At 41.1% G+C, this 20,481-nt stretch overlaps 1 long non-coding RNA gene across 1 annotated transcript in view; it reads right to left on the reverse strand.

Annotated features, from left to right (window-relative positions):
* Nucleotides 1-20,273, reverse strand: part of LOC139747336 (uncharacterized) — a 45,436-nt gene extending 25,163 nt beyond the window's left edge. Inside the window, exons 1-2 of the long non-coding RNA XR_011712377.1 lie at nt 20,134-20,273; nt 18,792-19,076 (exon numbers count right to left, since the gene is read on the reverse strand). This is a non-coding gene — a long non-coding RNA (uncharacterized lncRNA). The remainder of the gene's footprint in view (nt 1-18,791; nt 19,077-20,133) is intronic.
* Nucleotides 20,274-20,481: the final 208 nt, after the last annotated feature.

Below are 20,481 nucleotides of genomic sequence, written 5' to 3' on the forward strand. Positions count from 1 at the left end.
CAAAGAACCCCAAACACCGTGGTCTGCCGAGGGCCGCAAAGAGCCGCAGAATCTCTGGTCTGTGTCGGAGGGCAACTTGTGTAAGGTGGAGAGCGTTCTGGAAGCCCCACCCGGCACCCGCAATGCCTTTGAAAGACTTCACCGCATTTTTCCATCTCTTGTGCCAATGGAGTAAAAGAAAAAAAATAATTCCTCACTACCAACTAATATTCCTCTTTTGTTTTAGCCAAAGTTGATTACCTGGCGTTAAGTTTCTTTGATGGCGCACTGAACGGGCTTCGCCTCTGTGCGGATTTCATAGCAGAGGAAGAAAAAAAATGACAAAATAATGAAAGCCCATACTGAGTTGGGGAAAAATGGGACGCGCTTGCCTCACCTTGTGGAAGTTTGATTAGCTGGGGCCACCGCCACAAGGAGACGGGGGATTTCACAGTGTTACGACCGTTGTCTGAATTCGTCGCTGCTTTTTTTTTTACCACCCATTATCACTGTCACGTATTCATTCCGTCCACTAGTATTCCTAACTTTGTGAAAATGGAATGCAAGTTATAAGTATAGCAGCTGCCTTACTGGGTAAATATACTTTCAAAATCGAAAATAAAGTAAAAACTTAAACATACATCATGCCTTTCCCTCTCGCACAGGGCCACGAACACTCTCGTGCCCCTAACGAACTTCGCGATGGGAGGAAACAACCGAGAGGCACAAGTGATCCAAGAGCCGCCAATGTGAACCAAATGCTGAGAACCAACGCAGTAATACCACCACTCTTTCCGCTAACCGGCAACCCCTTCGCTTCACATCGACCCTCAAAAAAAAAAAAAAAAAAAAAAACTGAACATTCATTAAGGTCTTTTGAAAAACAATAAATTGGTCTTTGCTAATTATCTGCGCCTCTGTTCTAAGACACGCCGCGGCAGGTAGCGCAGCTCATTAGTTTCTCTGTGGTCCGGGTTCGAATCTCCGCCGGGTGCAGGTCGATGGCGGTGGTAATATAAAGGAAGACGAAGTTCAAATGTCAAAAAGGGGAATTCCGCTAAAATCTAGCGTATGATAAGAGCTAAGGCCAGCAGACAGATAACGAAAATGTTAGTGAAAGTCAAAAATAAAGAAAAGAAAATATGTTAATATCTTAAATAAAGAATGGACAGTCTGCAAGCATTATAAATCAGTATCTGTGCAAGCATCAGTCACGGGTGTAATGTAGTCAGAGGCAATAAGAAGTAAAAACCATATGGGCAAATCAATGGATTTTATACATAAACTTAACTCAATTTGATGTATCGTGATCCGAGCTATTTTACATGGTATCTGCCGTAGACTTTTGACATTTCAAATAAAATGTGTTAAAGTTGAAAACATCCTTGTTAAAAAATCTTGATTACAAAACAGAAAATGGGAAGGAAGTTGGGTAATCGAATATCCAAATATATCGCAAGAGATTGTATGCCCCGTTGCACTCCGACACACACACACACACACACACACACACATATATATATATTCTTTTCTTTCAAAACTATTCGCCATTTCCCGCGTTAGCGAGGTAGCGTTAAGAACAGAGGACAGGGCCTCTGAGAGAATATCCTCACCTGGCCCCCTTCTCTGTTGCTTCTTTTGGAAAATCAAAAAAAAACGAGAGGGGAGGATTTCCAGCCCCCCGCTCCCTCCCCTTTTAGTCGCCTTCTACGACACGCAGGGAATACGTGGGAAGTATTCTTTCTCCCCTATCCCCAGGGATATATATATATATATATATATATATATATATATATATATATATATATATATATATATATATATATATTACCGGTCTCAGCGTGCTTGTGGTTCTACCGCGAGCCAAAAAAGTAACCTTCGTACGCGCTGTATTATAATCAACCGAGGAAAAGGAGCATAGTCTCTTCGAGGAACTCCTTGCCCCACAGGAGTCCAACATTTCCCTGCTTCCGATTGTAACGCAGCCTCGAAACTGCTAAAGCCCCTGCAAAGGAGTCTTGGGGTTATAAATATCAATTCATATAAAAGCGAAGTTTTTATCCATCTACAGTATGTTGTTGTGACACATACTGTACAAGTTGCTGTTGGCGGGAAACTAATTATTAAGAAAAAAAAATACACCAAGGATAACTGAAATATGTAGAAAACATGAGCGGTGATGATGAATTTAAATATCTTTGGCGGCTTTCGTTCAGCCTGGCTGGAAACACATCTACTGTGTATGTCCAACGATAAATCATTCCAAAATACAAAGAAAATGTTCATGACTGTTGAGTTGCGTAACTCAACTACAGCTCAAGGGGCAGACCTTCACACTTTGTACAATTATTTGCAAAAATGAAAACATTCTTTTTAACAAATTTTCCTCACAAAGTCTGCATATGTTTTACTCGCGTTCTTCGCAACCTTGAAAGGATATGTTAACTTAGAAAAGGTTCGGTATTTATCTGGTAAGTCTGTTCGACAGCTCCGTAAAGTTACAGGACTTTTCAAACTATTGCATTTCTCGACCCATTTGCTCATCGCCATTGGTAAGTGACCAGCGTCAAAGACATATCCTAAACTCGCTCTTTGTATGAAGTATCTGACCTTGGCAGGTACTAACCCATCCAGACAGTACTAGCAGATGAATCATACTACTAGACTTTCCTTTGCAAGTCATCAATGTAATTTTTTTCATACTTTATGTCCCTACACAAAGTTTTGCAGCGGGGATGGAGAAAAAAAAAGTCGAAGCGTTATTGCTGTAATTATTAGACCACTACCGTTTACGAAACCTTTTCATATCTTTTCAAAAGGGGCTACGATATCACAGTGGAAGTAGCCTGCACCCACAGACGTGACACACTGGAAGCAATCGTTCAAATCAAAACCAACAGTGAGCTTGCATTCAATAACTACACTGTGCATGAGCCAGTCCCTTGCCATGAAAACGTCATGAAAGATTATCAATCACCATAAAACGTCATGCACCACAGGAGTAAAAATGACAACGCCAACAGATTCGCTTCACTTGGTTTCTGCATGCACTTGGATTTGACAAATGGCTGGATTGGAGGATATTACTGTCGTCGGCAATTTTTCCATTAAAAAAACATCTAAATTTTGTGACTGCACCTATAATGGCTATAAAAAACTGACAAAAGTGATGACAGGAATTCCTATAGGTTCATAAAATTTAGGTTATAAAGCCTTTAGATCTTTCGCAAATTATTGCTTTCTTGTCTGATTATAATTTCTTTTTCCATCTTCCACCCCTGCTCCTTATCCTTCCCCCTTTTCTTTGGTAACTGGTTGTCAAATTATCAGCGATATAGCCTTAACTTTAACCAACTCAAAAGTTTTATTCATAACTTATAAAATGTATAAACGCGATTCAACAGTGAATCTATTACCTATTTTTCCAACATTAATCCAAAGTTTTGGAAACCTTTACCTATGAATAAATGCTACTCATCTATCATGCTAGCTACTAAAATATACAATGTATCATACTTTTCACCAGGTACTGTTCCCAGCTGCAGTTAGGATTAAATCACTTCCTCTCCGTTACTTATATCAAGGTTGTCAGACATCTGTGGAGATTCGTTTCATAGTTTCTCAGTAATTCGTCCTTTTATTGGTCGTCATATAAACTTTTGAGCATGATAAAAGCAGTGTACAGACTGAACTCCAAGGGGATAGGATAGTGTGGGGTATCCGTCACAAAAACGACCATTTTAACTCAACACTTCCTGTGCCTGTGCCAGCTCATACCTGGCGAACCTACCAATATCATTCGGAATCGTGAGCAATCAATCTAAAGTTCGGCAAACTCCGAGTTCTACGTCCTGAGCTATATCTAACTAAACTTAAGTAGGTTTGGTGTGTCTGATTCCATCTTGCTTTATTTGGAGGAAGCAGTTCTACGATTATTCCAAAAATTACTCTCTTCTTTACAAGTTGGCGTGTTCATATATATATATATATATATATATATATATATATATATATATATATATATATCATTAAACGCTTCTTCGTTAGTTTATATTTCACACATCTTTAAGAGTATGTACGACGGAAATTACTTTCAACATAGATGTCATTCCTTGATACGTAATTTGGATTTTCCGACATAAAGATTTAAGTAAAACCTAGGTTAGCTTCATTTGCCTTAATTAAGCTGGCAGATAAGCATGAAAGTTAGCTTAGTTTAAGTTATGTAAGATGGTAGGTTAGCTCACTAAACTTAGGTAAGGTGTACACTTTAGTTTTGGTTAGGTAAACTGGTAGTGCTGAGGTTGTAGAAGACTACAGAAGAAGAATGTTTAAGGTCATAGAAGATAATAAAACGAATCAACCTGATGCTAATGCAAGTTATAAGACAATAACCTGATGCTACTGAAGGTTATAACAAAACATTCTGGCACTGATGGGGACGAAACAACATCTGACCTATGCTAAACAAGGTTATCAGGTTAAATAAAGTGAACAACGTAAACATCGGTAGAGATCATCTTACAAGTTGGCAACGCTACCGTGAGCAACACCAGCACAGATTTCTTTGACCTAATTTTTTTTTTTTTTACAGTTGCAAATTTTATTTACGGCTGAGTTAGGAAATTTCCCCGAGTGTCTGGAGGGCAAACAGAATCGCACTTACAAATATCAGGATTGACGATCATCCACGCCTTATACGCGAGCTGATTTCGTTAGTACATTATATCCGCGTCTTCCTCAGACTGTTCACATAAATAATGCGTGGAAAAAAAAAAGGTTCGATAACTGCTGACAGTGACAGGTCGCCTAAAAGTTCTCTATTGCTTATTGTTCGTTCTTCGTTGTTGCCGCTTTGCAGCAATATCAAATGACATTCCACATGTCCAGTCTCTCTCTCTCTCTCTCTCTCACTCTCTCCAGCTGTCGTATCTATTCTACACTAAAGATATTCTGTAATGTACTCTATTTAATCACTTAACGCAGCCAGCAGTCTTTCCGGTCTTTGTTGACGGTGTTATCATATCATTCCTCTACGCTGATAAACCATAAAAGAGAAGGATCAAACCAAAACGTCACACAAATGATGACTTGGGAGATACATACTCACGACTGTCAGCGAGTGTGTTTATAACAACGTCACAAGCGTCAGCACCAGGTGCGCCGGGAGGCTGGGGAATAGTAGAGAGAGAGAGAGAGTCTAAGAGGCGAAGTGCCGACCTCCGATGGTTACTGTGTATCTACTAAGATGAGGGAGAGCCGCTTACCTCCCTTAAAGAAGAGCGTCCAACGCGGTGTCTTCCTTAAGATGTGACCAGTACCATTGGTCTCCCCACATTCTTACACACACACACACACACACACACACACACACACACACACACACACACACAGGTTTCCGTGAGATAATGGTTAGCAACCCTGACCATGATTCACCTACGGGCCCGACCGGGTTCTTAGTTCTGTGCGCGGCAGTCGGACCACAGCAAACCCAACTGTTCTTCCTCCCCGCAGAGCTGGATGATAGATGAGTACCTGGCTTAGGCTGCTGTGTGTGTGTGTGTGTGTGTGTGTGTGTGTGTGTGTGTGTGTGTGTGTGTGTGTGTGCGTACACGAGTATATAGTACATATATACAAGATTAAGAGATGGAGCAATATGAGAGTAAATCTCTCTCCTCGTAACACACTAATAGCAATCTCTCTCTCTCTCTCTCTCTCTCTCTCTCTCTCTCTCTCTCTCTCTCTCTCTCTCTCTCTCTCTCTCTCTCAGGAATGTTAGGTGATGTGAATGTCTAACTGAAAGTAACGGATAAAATCTAGAAAGACTAGTAGAAAAAAAAAAAATATGGAATTGAAGGATCCTGGTAAGACCAACCTTAAATGTCAGTAAATAATGGAAGATGACTCATTTATACTATAAATGATGGGAAAAGTAACTACAAGAAAGGAGTGCATAGTTGCGTTCACAATAAATAACTCTCCATCAAAAACACGTCACTGAACCGGAGCAAATGTACAATAACTATGAAGAAGCAATCAGGATGGTACATACATGTGAAGCAGTAAAACGGGCACTTCTCAGGGATGGTAAAACAGTAATGATGGGGGATTCCAAATATAGTGAGAGACTGTAGGGAATCGGGATTCTCATTGTAAAAGTCATGTAAACAGAGTCTCAAGTCTGTGTACAGAAAAATTTCCAACACCAACATAAATATATCACTGCGCCCAGTAGATACGCCATCATTACTTGATAATTTCTTTTTTTTTATTTCATGATCCACAGTCAAGGTGATAGTCCACATCGAGATGTTCCCACTTGTACGGTGTCACCAAAAGCTACAAGTCACCTTGGACAAGGCCGCATCATAGTCACCGGTCAGAAAAGAGAACGGAGTCGTCGAGGATAATTTTCGCCGCCAAAGGAGCCTTACCGTTGCGTGCTCCCGCGTAAAGCGCTGCTTCGGAGCTTCTGCTGCCTAATATATATATATATATATATATATATATATATATATATATATATATATTCTCATGTAAGTTCAGTGAAATGTGTAGCAACCTAAAAATTTAAAGAGTGTCCAAGAAACAAGCCGCAGGCATGTTTCAATTTCCAGATGTGGAAACAGCGCTGATCCAATGTTCTGCCAATCTTTCAAGTTTTTTCAGTTAAATATCTATATCGGCGATAAAGGCTACTGAAGAGAGAAAAATTATATAGTTCTCGCGACAACGTATGTTGTTATGCTACAGGGAACCAAAGAATACAACTATTGTTCACCTCAGGAGTTCGAGATTTTGCTCCCACAAGTTTGTGCGAGGCTCCGAGAAGCTAGGCAAACTTGCCCGGATAAACGTTTGGTGCCTCCCGGTGCGTCTGATGCCCTTGTCAACGGCAGAAAAGAGTATTAGGAGGACTCAGAAGGCTTCACCGCACAACGTTAATGTGTGTGGGGGTCTCTGCTGTACAGTTTGTGGTGAGCACCAGGAGTTAGATGTAGTTGATATGTTGCTGAATCAATGAATGTTTTCGAAGGGGCTTTGAAAACGGCAATATCGTGTATTTGAAATGGCAAAACATATCGTCCATTCCATTTTGACATTATTATTATTATTATTATTATTATTATTATTATTATTATATATATATATATATATATATATATATATATATATATATATATATATATATGTGTGTGTGTGTGTGTGTGTGTGTGTGTGTGTGTGTGTGTGAAATTCACATCTATCTCCAGCGAGTATTACTGAAATGAAGTCGTCTTCCTTGTGGGTTCACCGTGCTCGTAGTCTTGAACCATTCAGGTTGAAGCCGCCACGCAGACCCTGAGCTGCAAGCCATTATGTTGCCTTCCTCAAGAAGCTAGAAATACGTAGGTTATGTATTATTCGAGAATGTCTGAAAGGTACGGTAATCTGAGCTGTACGAAACGTGCCGCTCACTGCTTTATCTTTTCGATTTAGTGTAGCATTCAGCGCTCCTGACCACGCGTGATACATTCACGGGCGACCCAGGGTCGAGAGCATAGGTCTGAATCCTGGCTGTGGCAGTCGATGCACAGTCTAACCCAGTTGTACATATATATATATATATATATATATATATATATATATATATATATATATATATATATATATATCGATAATGAGGGCCTCGATTAGGGCTTCAGTTGCCAGTGCTGTCTCGAGAAAAATAATTATATAAGTATGAAGAAAGATTTACTACAAATAATTACGAAAAAGTGAGGACCTGATCTATATTTCATACTAAGCCTAAGGCTTTTACCTGAAAACTGATGAACTAAAAACTATCAGGTAATACCAATTATAAGCCCCGTGTGAGGGACTTGCGAGCAAGACACGGCGAAACCTAGTCGTCCACTCAGCTCGTAGCAGCTTCGTACGCTACGTCACGCATGACCATCAAAATATTGTTTCGAGCTGATCCTCGACATATCATGAGCATATTAACTCTTCTTCAACGCCATGGAATCATATATATATATATATATATATATATATATATATATATATATATATATATATATATATATATATATATATATATATATATATATATATATAGTGCCATTGTACAAAGGCAAAGGGGATAAGAGTGAGTGCTCAAATTACAGAGGTATAAGTTTGTTGAGTATTCCTGGTAAATTATATGGGAGGGTATTGATTGAGAGGGTGAAGGCATGTACAGAGCATCAGATTGGGGAAGAGCAGTGTGGTTTCAGAAGTGGTAGAGGATGTGTGGATCAGGTGTTTGCTTTGAAGAATGTATGTGAGAAATACTTAGAAAAGCAAATGGATTTGTATGTAGCATTTATGGATCTGGAGAAGGCATATGATAGAGTTGATAGAGATGCTCTGTGGAAGGTATTAAGAATATATGGTGTGGGAGGCAAGTTGTTAGAAGCAGTGAAAAGTTTTTATCGAGGATGTAAGGCATGTGTACGTGTAGGAAGAGAGGAAAGTGATTGGTTCTCAGTGAATGTAGGTTTGCGGCAGGGGTGTGTGATGTCTCCATGGTTGTTTAATTTGTTTATGGATGGGGTTGTAAGGGAGGTAAATGCAAGAGTCCTGGAAAGAGGGGCAAGTATGAAGTCTGTTGGGGATGAGAGAGCTTGGGAAGTGAGTCAGTTGTTGTTCGCTGATGATACAGCGCTGGTGGCTGATTCATGTGAGAAACTGCAGAAGCTGGTGACTGAGTTTGGTAAAGTGTGTGGAAGAAGAAAGTTGAGAGTAAATGTGAATAAGAGCAAGGTTATTAGGTACAGTAGGGGTGAGGGTCAAGTCAATTGGGAGGTGAGTTTGAATGGAGAAAAACTGGAGGAAGTGAAGTGTTTTAGATATCTGGGAGTGGATCTGTCAGCGGATGGAACCATGGAAGCGGAAGTGGATCATAGGGTGGGGGAGGGGGCGAAAATTTTGGGAGCCTTGAAAAATGTGTGGAAGTCGAGAACACTATCTCGGAAAGCAAAAATGGGTATGTTTGAGGGAATAGTGGTTCCAACAATGTTGTATGGTTGCGAGGCGTGGGCTGTGGATAGAGATGTGCGCAGGAGGATGGATGTGCTGGAAATGAGATGTTTGAGGACAATGTGTGGTGTGAGGTGGTTTGATCGAGTAAGTAACGTAAGGGTAAGAGAGATGTGTGGAAATAAAAAGAGCGTGGTTGAGAGAGCAGAAGAGGGTGTTTTGAAATGGTTTGGGCACATGGAGAGAATGAGTGAGGAGAGATTGACCAAGAGGATATATGTGTCGGAGGTGGAGGGAACGAGGAGAAGAGGGAGACCAAATTGGAGGTGGAAAGATGGAGTGAAAAAGATTTTGTGTGATCGGGGCCTGAACATGCAGGAGGGTGAAAGGAGGGCAAGAAATAGAGTGAATTGGAGTCATGTGGTATACAGGGGTTGACGTGCTGTCAGTGGATTGAAGCAAGGCATGTGAAGCGTCTGGGGTAAACCATGGAAAGCTGTGTAGGTATGTGTATTTGCGTGTGTGGACGTGTGTATGTACATGTGTATGGGGGGGGGGGTTGGGCCATTTCTTTCGTCTGTTTCCTTGCGCTACCTCGCAAACGCGGGAGACAGCGACAAAGTATAAAAAAAAAAAAAAAAAAAAAAAAAAATATATATATATATATATATATATATATATATATATATATATATATATATATATATATTCAGAGGAAAGCAAGAAAAACTCTCATGAACAAAATAATTTCTAAGTTTTTGCGGCCTGATGAACAGCGTATCCATCTGGTCTTCATCAGTCTCAAAGCCAAAATACTTAATCCTTTAAAACAGTTTTGAGTTTTTAGATATCTTTTCCATGTTAGAAAAAAAAAAAAGCGACGAATACTCATTACGTTCCAGCGCTTGACAAATTCCACTTAACAAAGCAACCAACCAATCATGGTGGTTTCAACAACTCATCCAATCAAAAATTCATCTCTGACCACTTGGCATGTTCCTCCCGACTCGTAACCTTCAGAGCTTTCCTTTCCGGTAGTGTGACGGGGATCACCCACATTGCTTTGGAAAGCAAGGTATATGTATCCACACATGCCCAGCCAATGTGTATCCTACTCCACTCCCTCCTCAGCACTACATACGACTCTTTGAGCACGAAGTTATGGTTCTTGAGTGTGATGGCATGATCCTGGCCTTACCGAAAGGTCAAAGGTTACTAATGACTTACCATATCTAAGGCTTTCCCTTTCAATAAATACCATTATAACATATAAAGTAAGTCTCTCAAAGTATTCCATCATCTATTTCAATTATCCTTCCCCACCCAACCACCCTCCCTGGAGTATAATGGACATGAATTAATAAGTGAAACCAGTGTTCTTAGGTATATATGGCACAGAGAAATCGACGGAACTGATGTAAGTTCCATTGCTCGGCGCCATGATTTAATATGGAGTCGCGTAATAAGAGAACGAATGTGTGTAGTTCAAAGGCGATGACAGTTAATAAAGGGTTTGAATAACTGTTATGCGAGTTACGTCAACGCTCACGTCGTTAAGCTCAGGGGGATAAACACATCACCATACAATGAACTTATCTCACTCGAAAGTATACTATAGGGCATCGTAACCTTTATATCATCGTACATAAGGAGAATAAAGTATTGTACTTCTAGGATTAAACCATCGTAATCAGTATGTTCACGTTTGTTTTTAAGAATATTACATAAACACACACGACGTATAACACGAGATACAGTGACTTTCTGAAGCTAAGTAAGAGAGTTTTATATTCTAATTTATTTTTCAATGAGGATTTGCGTCGGTAAAGCCCACCTAAGTCCTTTCAGAGTTTTTCGAGGCAATATGAAGTGTATTAACTGAATCTAAATTTGTTCCATTTTCTAAAATCTTTTGTGCTGACTGCTCATCATTCTTTAAAAGAATGAATTCAATAAATGACATCTGACTTGATTTTCACGAACGCAAACAAAGACAACTACAATGGAGGAGCAATTTGTACTGTCTCTTTAGATTGCAGACATCATATGTAATAAATACTACATCACTAGTTGCTTTAAAAGTGTCAATTTGAGGCGGTGAGTCGATACGACGTAATGCGGGGTAACTGGACGGGTGATGGAAATTGGTAGGAGGGGTAGGGGTACGGCAATGGATGGGAGATGGTGATGGGCACGTCCCTCCAGGCGGAATCCCCCTCCCCACTTCCCTTCCCCACGCTCACAATGTCCGTACCCCCATTGGATTTTACAGTGGTCGTTTCCTGAGCTAACTGTCAAGTTAAGCGCACTCTTCAGCTGTCTCACTCACGTTTCACCACAAAATTACTTGCATATAAAGAACTAATTTATTTCGTTTCAGCAGGGGGAAAAAAAAAAATCGTCATAAAATCTCTTCATATCTCGGTATGTTTATATAAACTTGAAATTCCAGCACCACCAGCCCTTCGTGAAAATAGTTTACGAAAATGAACGTCAAGTTAAGGGAATACAAAGGCATCGTTTGGTCAGAGAGAATCTATCATTTCGCTTGTAGCGTACACGGCCACCAAATGTTACGATCTCTTCCCCAACGTCTGGTGCAGGTGACGCCTCGAGGGTAACACTAGGCTTTGATGTGGTGTTGCCATATGGAGGGCCCACTCACTTCGTTTGGCATTTTATCGCTGTGTCGCAGAGCTTCAATGGAGGGGAAATCTTTTTGATGAAATGTAGCCCGAATTAGCTTACTCGGTTTAGTATGATCCAACGCCCGGGAAGGAAAAAGTCGACATAAGACACACACACACACACACACACACACAATTTCAAGAAAATCTTTAAAAATCGAAGAACAAAACCCCCATGAAATACATGTTTCCACAACGCTTTATGAAGTATGTAAACTTTTTTAAAGGGGGGGAGGAAAAGTTAGTGACTCAGTATCCCTTTAGGAAGCTGGCAGCCGACATCTGGAGGTGACGTAAGATTCCATAGCCACTCAACCTGCATCGGCGGCCGTCTACCTCGCCCCCAGGCATAACACACACACACACACACACACACACACACACACACATACTAACAGCCATCCAACATGTCACAGTACGCATACTGTCAATTCTGCGGTCAAATCTTTTTGAAGTTAATAGATGACAATGTAGACTATTTCAACTGGTGAAATCATTCACGTAACATCGCCAAACTTAGAGGACTTTTCTGTGCAAGAAGGACATGCTGCTGGTGACAACGTCCATACTAAATTTTTTTGTTACATCAGATGACATGAAATCATTTACAGTTTATTTCCAAATGAATTATATTCCTCTGTAAACACTGGCGGGTGAAAATGACAAAAAAAAAATTTGAAAAATAATCACAAAATCTCACTTTGTGCAACAGATTCGACATTTTTCAACACGAACGCTGAATAGAGAGTGGCCAATCACCCGACGCGGTTTAATTACTAATCTTGCCTAATCAAAGTTTTCATGGCTCTGTTGTTTTTTCATGAGGTTTAAGGTGGTGGGTCAGTAAGCTCATTGGGCAAAAAAAAAAAAAAAAGGAGGAGGGGGGGGGAAAAAGAAACACAATAATCCCTCCGCGATAAGTGGAACACACACACACACGGCAACTAGAAACACACCTACGGTCCAGCAAATAATAATACGATCAAATGGTTGAGTGTATATATCTCTCTGGCGGCTCTGTTCATATATGGAATCAAACAGTGTGGGAAAGACAAAAAAAAAAAAAAGAGGGTGGCATGTCGCACACAGGCTGGCATTATGCCTATCGCAGACTTGCACCGCACAGACAGACAGACAGACGTGATCCGCGTTCCAAGCGAGATGGATACACACGCTGGACATCTCCCGCGCTTGTAAGCCGGTTGGACAAAGACAGGTTTGATGAGGCAAGAAATTATTACGAGCAGACTACGACACTACGTTGCCAGCCTGGAGGTACCAGGGGTCACGATTCGAACGAACCAAGGCTAGGGGGACTTGGATGGGCGGGAAATTCATGATCAGAAAGAGAGAAACTTTTGCTGGCTTATTAGTGATCCTCATCCACTTAAAACCACCCCCACCTCACCAGCACCCACCAGGTCGGCTGCTTTGCTAACCTCTCCCCGCCTCTCCGAGAGATTCAAAACAAAGGATACTTGGTAATGCCTGTCCTCCGGCAGATAACCTACCTCGTCGTGTGCCATCAGCTCTACTGCTATCTCGTCATTCCTAAGTACCCACCACTGTCGCGGCTCTCCTCCGATATACATATACATATTCTGGATAAAACGAATGGCTTTACCATTCTCATAGCCTTTTGAACGCTCGCAGTCCGGAGTGAATGTTATCCATACTAGGTTTATATGGCGGGGGTAAAATCATCCTGGGAAACAATTACATAAACGATCACTGACTGGTCGTTAGCCGCGCTGGTCACGGTCGGGCCGATCAGCGGCGGCAGTGAGATGGTAAAGTCTTGAAAAAAGGTGTTTGTGTGTGTGTGTGTGTGTGTGTGTGAAAGGCCGAGTTTGTTGGGAGAAAGGAAGTAGAGTTTGGAATTTAGGCTGAACTGAAGCTTTTAAAAGGCAAATGAGGAAAAATTTAAAGGGTAGACAAAGTTCATGTTGATCAATGTGAAAGTTTTTTTTTTCTCAGGAAAATGGGGGAGACGGCGGATTCAAAATTTCTCTTGTTCCAGGGGGTGGGAGGGCGAAATTTGCATAATCAAGCAAACTAGAATAGCACAACAAACTTTGGCAAAACAATAAAAGAGATGAGAGTAGGAATTAGCAATACATCGGAAGGTTACCAATAGAGAAGTTAGGGATGAAAAAAAACAATGGTGAGGAAGGGTACTTATATGACGACATTCTTTTAGGAATATTACAAAAAAAAAAAAAAAAAATCACATCTAAACAGCTCCGTGCAGGTTTAGAGGAAGATTAAGAAAATCTGGAAGGCATGTAAAATTCACAGATGGAATGAACTTAAGTCTGCTAGGGTAACACACACACACACACACACACACACACACACACACACACACACACACACACACATATATATATATATATATATATATATATATATATATATATATATATATATATATATATATATATATATATATGTATAACGAAAGTAATAAACAACACAAGAACAAAAGAGGCCATGTTACACATCTGAATCATTACATCTAAGGAAGGTCGACGGAAGGCGTTCGAGAGACACCAAATTACCCGCGTAATGTCAGACGGATGGCCAAATCCACATGAGGCAACCACTACTTCATGCTTCCTCAAGCAGGTATCGTTATAATGATACAACGAAAGATGGAGTTTAAAAAAAAAAAACAACTAACGTCTAGAAGATTAGATTAATGTTTCGAATGTTGAGAGAATAATTTTTAAAAAGCTGTAGATGCAAGTCTTCGAGTGGGAACACTGATGTCTGATGATTAAGATGAATTTACCCAAGTGATGATAAGTGGATGAGGTCAAGCTTGGATGGTGGATAACCCAGTGATTGGATAAGTTGGATAGAATAAACGACCTGATGGTGGATGAATGAAGGTTTAGAAAGGAAAAAAAAAAGGTTAAGTGATGGAAATCAACGCATACAAGTCTGCTGTACGTCCAAAGGAGGTGGATGAATCGATATACGGTCGTAGAAATGATCAAAATGTCGATGACTTATGCACCATCAGGTGACAGATGAACGGTAAGGGTGATGACAGGAGGATTACACTAAGACAGTATTCGACGGCCGGAGACTACACACACGTTCGGACAGAGGACATCCGAACGTTTGAGGTGGATGGAAACAAAACAAAAAAATAACGTTTCAGCTGCCGACAGGGAGGATGCGCATCGCCAGTGTGTGGATTCATATGACGACTGAATGTTTACATCAAACTGATAGAATAAAATCATAGGAGAAGGGACAAGAGCTCTCTCTCTCTCTCTCTCTCTCTCTCTCTCTCTCTCTCTCTCTCTCTCTCTCTCTCTCTCTCTCTCTCTCCCCGGAGCGCGCTCAAGATCAGAGAGGGCCACTTCGCTGAGTACGGCCCAGCACTGTTCTTCACCCGTGGAGGGCGTCACACTCCATGCTCACACGCCTCGCCCCGCCGCTGCACTTGACACCAGATGAGAGACCCCCACCACGTCACGGACCTCCCCGCACGGACAGACACGAACGGACCATACACACACACACACACACACACACACACAAACAAACAAACACACACACACACACACACACCATATTTGACCAAGGCAGAAGGATTCCCAAGCATACAGTGCGAACAACTGACTGCCGGATTCTGACCACAACGTACGGGAGAGGAAGACCAGACACAGACCAGCGGGTAGAAACTAATAGGCAGAGATAACAAGACACACTGGACTACCAGCCATTTGTCCCCCACGGTTAAGAGTTCATGCAACTCTTAGATCATAAGAGCCACGGTACAGACAGCATGAACATATACGGAAACGACTAAAACACAAAACCACAGGGGATCACAGCGAATGACCCGTGAGGAGCTATCAATTGAGGACTGCGAGCCACGTACCAGTCTGAGAACCCCTGGATACTCTTGCAAGGACGGGGATGAACCAAAATGAACAGAGCACGGACGAACAGAGATGAATCGCACTCTGGTATACAATCAAGGATATGGACATGGTGCAGATTAAACAGTACCATCCCAGGTAAGTTAGGGGTCTACCAAGCCATCCCAGGTAAGTTAAGGGTCTACCAAGCCATCCCAGGTAAGTTAGAGGTCGACCAAGAATGAGTTTCGGATTACCAAATACAAGGGACAAACCATCAAGGATAACGTGTGGAGTAGCAAGGCAAGGGACGCACAACGCCAGGGACAAAAGACAGATCAGTGAAAGCAGCCCATCGTGCAGACACATCAAGACAAGCTCAGCTACCTAGGGTTCAAATACCCTACGTAACTCTCTCCTCTCTGGAGAGGACTGTAATGGGCCAGCAAAACCGATGGTATGTGCGCAGCAGCCTACAGCCAACCAACTCACCTCTGAATAAGCAGAAATATCTATTTCATCTGGAGCATAACATACATCTGTGAACGAGGAGAAATTAGAGGCATGGAGTTCATACGATATTTCAACCATTTCTTTTCGAATGTTTACAAGGTTAACGTATTTACTTCCTAGATCCCATCAGCCGACCGACACCGCCCGCACTGCCTTTCGCTTTCCGTCAACATCCTCTCCCAACCTACCAACATGCACACAAACATTCTCTGTGTCTATCCTAGTCCTCCTCCTCCTCCATCCGGGGACGTCCATAAGTACTCAGGGCAAGGGACCGGCCCTGGAAAAACCCCTCTAGCACCAGGGCTGAACCAACCTGGACGCTCACTGCTCTCTTTATGCCATTCCCCACACAAGTTCGCTGGACGGTCGCGCCTCGGAAACAACGGAGCAAGTCGCTGCTGTGAGTGGCATGGGACCCTTGGTGCAATATATGTTCCAATCGATTTTATTTTGTGCGTGGGGCTCTTGTCTTACTGCTTGCAGTGGTAGCTACGGGACCAGGGTAAGAGGCTGAGGAGGGGAAGGGAAGCGAGGGAGTAGAGGGAAAATGCAGTAAGAGAGGGCAAATGCTGGCAAGAGTTGATAATAACAGAGGTGGAAGATGTCTAAACAGTAACAAAAAACTGGAGAAGGAAACTGCTTTAGCCCGCGCTGAGGGATCTGTGTGTGTGTGTGTGTGTGTGTGTGTGTGTGTGTGTGTGTGTGTGTGTGTGTGTGACCAGGAGACGAGAGCAAGAATATCATACATACGCTTGTACATACACAAAATTACGTCTCAGCAGTAACTGAAACAGCGAGTGACTTTACCTATGATTTTTCAAGCGGCAAGATACTTTAATATCCCAACACACACACACACACACAGATTTTATATATAAAAAAAAATTGGTTTTCCTCACTGCACATTCCACTTCAAAAAATAATGAAATATACTTCATTCACTCTAAACGTATAGTGTCAGAAACAAACGACTGAGCCTAAACAAAAACCCACCACTTTTCGCCTCTTAAAAGTTTTAGAATGCGATGATACAGGAGGGGAGGATTTTCAGTCCCCAGCCTCCACCTCTCTTAGTCGTCTCTTACAACATGCAAGAGAAACATGGACAGTATTCTACTCCCCTATCCTCTGGGATATATATATATATATATATATATATATATATATATATATATATATATATATATATATATATATATATATATTGGAAAGGATCACAATTTTGGGCGCGATCAAGTATATTCCTATGAGTCCACGGGGACTCATATACAAATACAAATTGGATAGCTTTATTGTTGATAAAATTTGTAAACAATTCCCTTTCTTGTCCACATAATAAGTTTATGATACGCTGTCTTGGACAACCACGTGTTAACCAAATGGCGTCCCAGCTACGTCTCTTCGTTGTATATCAGCTGACTTATATTTCTTTCTTGTATCTCTCCTGATGATGTGATTATTACACGAAAGTGCACGTGGGAACTTATCGTGTTACATTTTTCCCCTGGACTCATAGGAATACATGTGTGTGTGTGTGTGTGTGTGTGTGTGTGTGTGTGTGTGTGTGTGTGTGTGTGTTACCGGAATCTGCCTGCTCGAAGTGGCACGGCGAATGAAAATTCACCTATGGCGAGGCAGTATCACTGGGATAACAGTTTCGCTACGAACTCAAGAAAACTCCAACAGAGCTGGGATTTCCCTACTAATGGAAGCAGCGCAGCTTTGGGGCGCAGTAGCTTCTGTAAAGAGATCCCGAGTAAATCCAGGTCTCTTTTCATAAAAGAAGTCGTGGAGGTATACATTTATCAATCATGATTTAAGAAGGTTCGAGAGGAAGATAAACAACAGGATCAGTTGGCTTTCGATGCGGATGACGGAAAAGAAGAGTTTTTTCTTTTATTTTCTTTTTTCCTCCGTTGATTTGTAACTCATCCAAACAAGCACAGAGTAGAAATATTTTCTTTTTTTTTTTTTTGCACACTGATCTGTTTTGTTTGAGAGCTCATGTTACTAGATAAATGTAATAATGTAATCACCGGACCGTTCGGAATATAACCAGGAGCGTATATATTGGTGGGGCACGACGAGGGCAGTCCCCCTTTAGCTAAACAGTATAAACTTACAAATAATGACCATTGACATTCTGACAATCATTCTGACCCCTTTTAATCCCTCGGAAAATAATGTTGTTTGTATGTCTACATATATGCTTCATCGTACGAGTGATTTGGGCTTTTGACCAACGGAACAACCTTGTCAGTTTCACCTTCACCCCAAAACGCTTAAGTTTATCTTAAAAGTTTCTCAGCAGTACAGAACGTCCTCAATTATTAATGACTGCTGTTCTGTGTTACGAAATGTACATGTTTTCATGCAAAACTAGTCGCCAGTCTCACAATTAAACTAACTTCTGTGCAACAACTGTATTCAGTTTTATGAGAACTTATGTTAGTAATTGAATGTGGCATCTAATTACTTCAAAATCGGCTGAATTCTCTAAGACACAATGTATTCTTACATACCACTCGTTCTGTACTAGTTCATCTAATTCGCCCCATCCGCACTTCCCCCTAGTTCATAATTGCCAACCCCCACCCCCTTTGAAAATTCATCCATCCCTTCTTCAACAAAATCCAGAAAAAAAGCACCCGACTATAACCAGTAATGCGTTGAGCAAAGAAAAAAAAATCGTCCAATGGAATGATAAAGAAGTGCTTTTGTTACTTACCTCAATCTTCGTGGTCCGGCAGGTGCAGTTGAGCCGTGAATGCCCCAGAATACATTCCTTGCAACGCATTCTTATTTCCATGGCCGCAGGCAGCGGATGAAAACAGACGAGAATATCACAGAGGCATTTATGCAGTATCACTTGAATGGTAAATCAATGTAAGTTTCCCCCAGGTTACGTTAGATTAGGTCTGCACAACAGTGCTTTCCGACGTCTTTCTTATGTTATCAACCACATAATCTTTTTTATCTTCAAAGGACTAACCCACTCCAGAGTAACTTATCACTGTAGGCCAAGAAAACGTAATTCATATTGCAACCAGACACTGCAAATATTCTATTTAATACCATCTTCGTTAAGCCGCTATTATACACTCTTATTACTTTTCTAACTAATGTGTTATCGTTTCACTGTAAATCGCAGTCTCCACCTGTCACCATGCTGTTCACTAATGCTCACTTCTAACTCTTTTTCGAACAAATTCAAGCCATTAATTATTAACCACAACACAGGAAATGAGTGACATATGAGTACAGCCGTGAGTGAAAGCGTAGACCCAGCTCTGGAACAAGACGCTATCCAAGGTATAATAGTTCTGTAACTCTACCCCAATTCAATCAGGAGCGGATCTTACCATCAACCATTCCTTACTCAGTCGAGAGAGCAACACATTCTTTTCTGTGAATGGCGTCAAAAAAAATTGGAATTACATTTTTGTTTCACTTGTGGCGTATGTAATTTTTCTTTCTGTAATGTTTCACTTGATGTGTTTGTTAAAGATTAATTCCTTGCAACATAATGTTGTGGACATGAAATCGTCTGAACTTTTGGAATACCGACGAAAATCATATCAAACGACTGACTGTATTTCCTATAACCCTATAACCCCAGAAAAGTTGACTGAAATAATACTGATAATTATCCATATACAACAAATCATTCGAAAGTATCCACGACAAAGATGAAGAAAAAGTGTGATTAGCTATTGTAATACACGGAAAAAATTATAAGACAAAACCTTGTTTTGTTTTCCGAAATCAGTTACGTGGGGCTATTTAACCCCACGTTTTCCATTATCTTCACAGCCCTTCCCACTGTCGATACATTTACCATATCAACCAACCGATTAACTGATATGATTTACGTCGATATTCATAAGTTGGAATCACTGCGTCTCATTATAATCCTTGAGTGAAACCTGCTCACAGCGAGTGATCAAGTTTGGACTATGGTTAAGAGACTGAGAAACACGATTGACCCGTAACACATGAACACTATTCACATCAAAACCATCATCCGATTCACCGTACGTACGTCCAAGTTTTACAGCATGATCACATACATGTCATCGTTGTTTGCAAACCTAATTTCCAATTATCACGTCATAATAAAGTATAATACCTCCCGCAAGATAGACCACAAGCTCTCCTCCATGAGGTAAACAAAGACATTATAAGAGAGAAAGGAAAGACCAGGCTTTTGGCGTGTGCGATGGTTAACGGTCTTCTATGACAGATGGCGTTAGTAGCGGATATACAACGTCTGTTTGTTTATCAAATATATCTAATGACGTCGAAATCGCATATGCCAGCTATACCTCACCCTCCCTGTGTGGAAAATCAAAAGGAACACACCCCATTTATAAATTTCATCGAGTCCGTCCAGACAAGGAAAGGTTTAAACTTGTATA

The sequence above is a fragment of the Panulirus ornatus genome, chromosome 68 (genome assembly GCF_036320965.1).
Source record: "Panulirus ornatus isolate Po-2019 chromosome 68, ASM3632096v1, whole genome shotgun sequence".
NCBI lineage: Eukaryota > Metazoa > Arthropoda > Malacostraca > Decapoda > Palinuridae > Panulirus > Panulirus ornatus.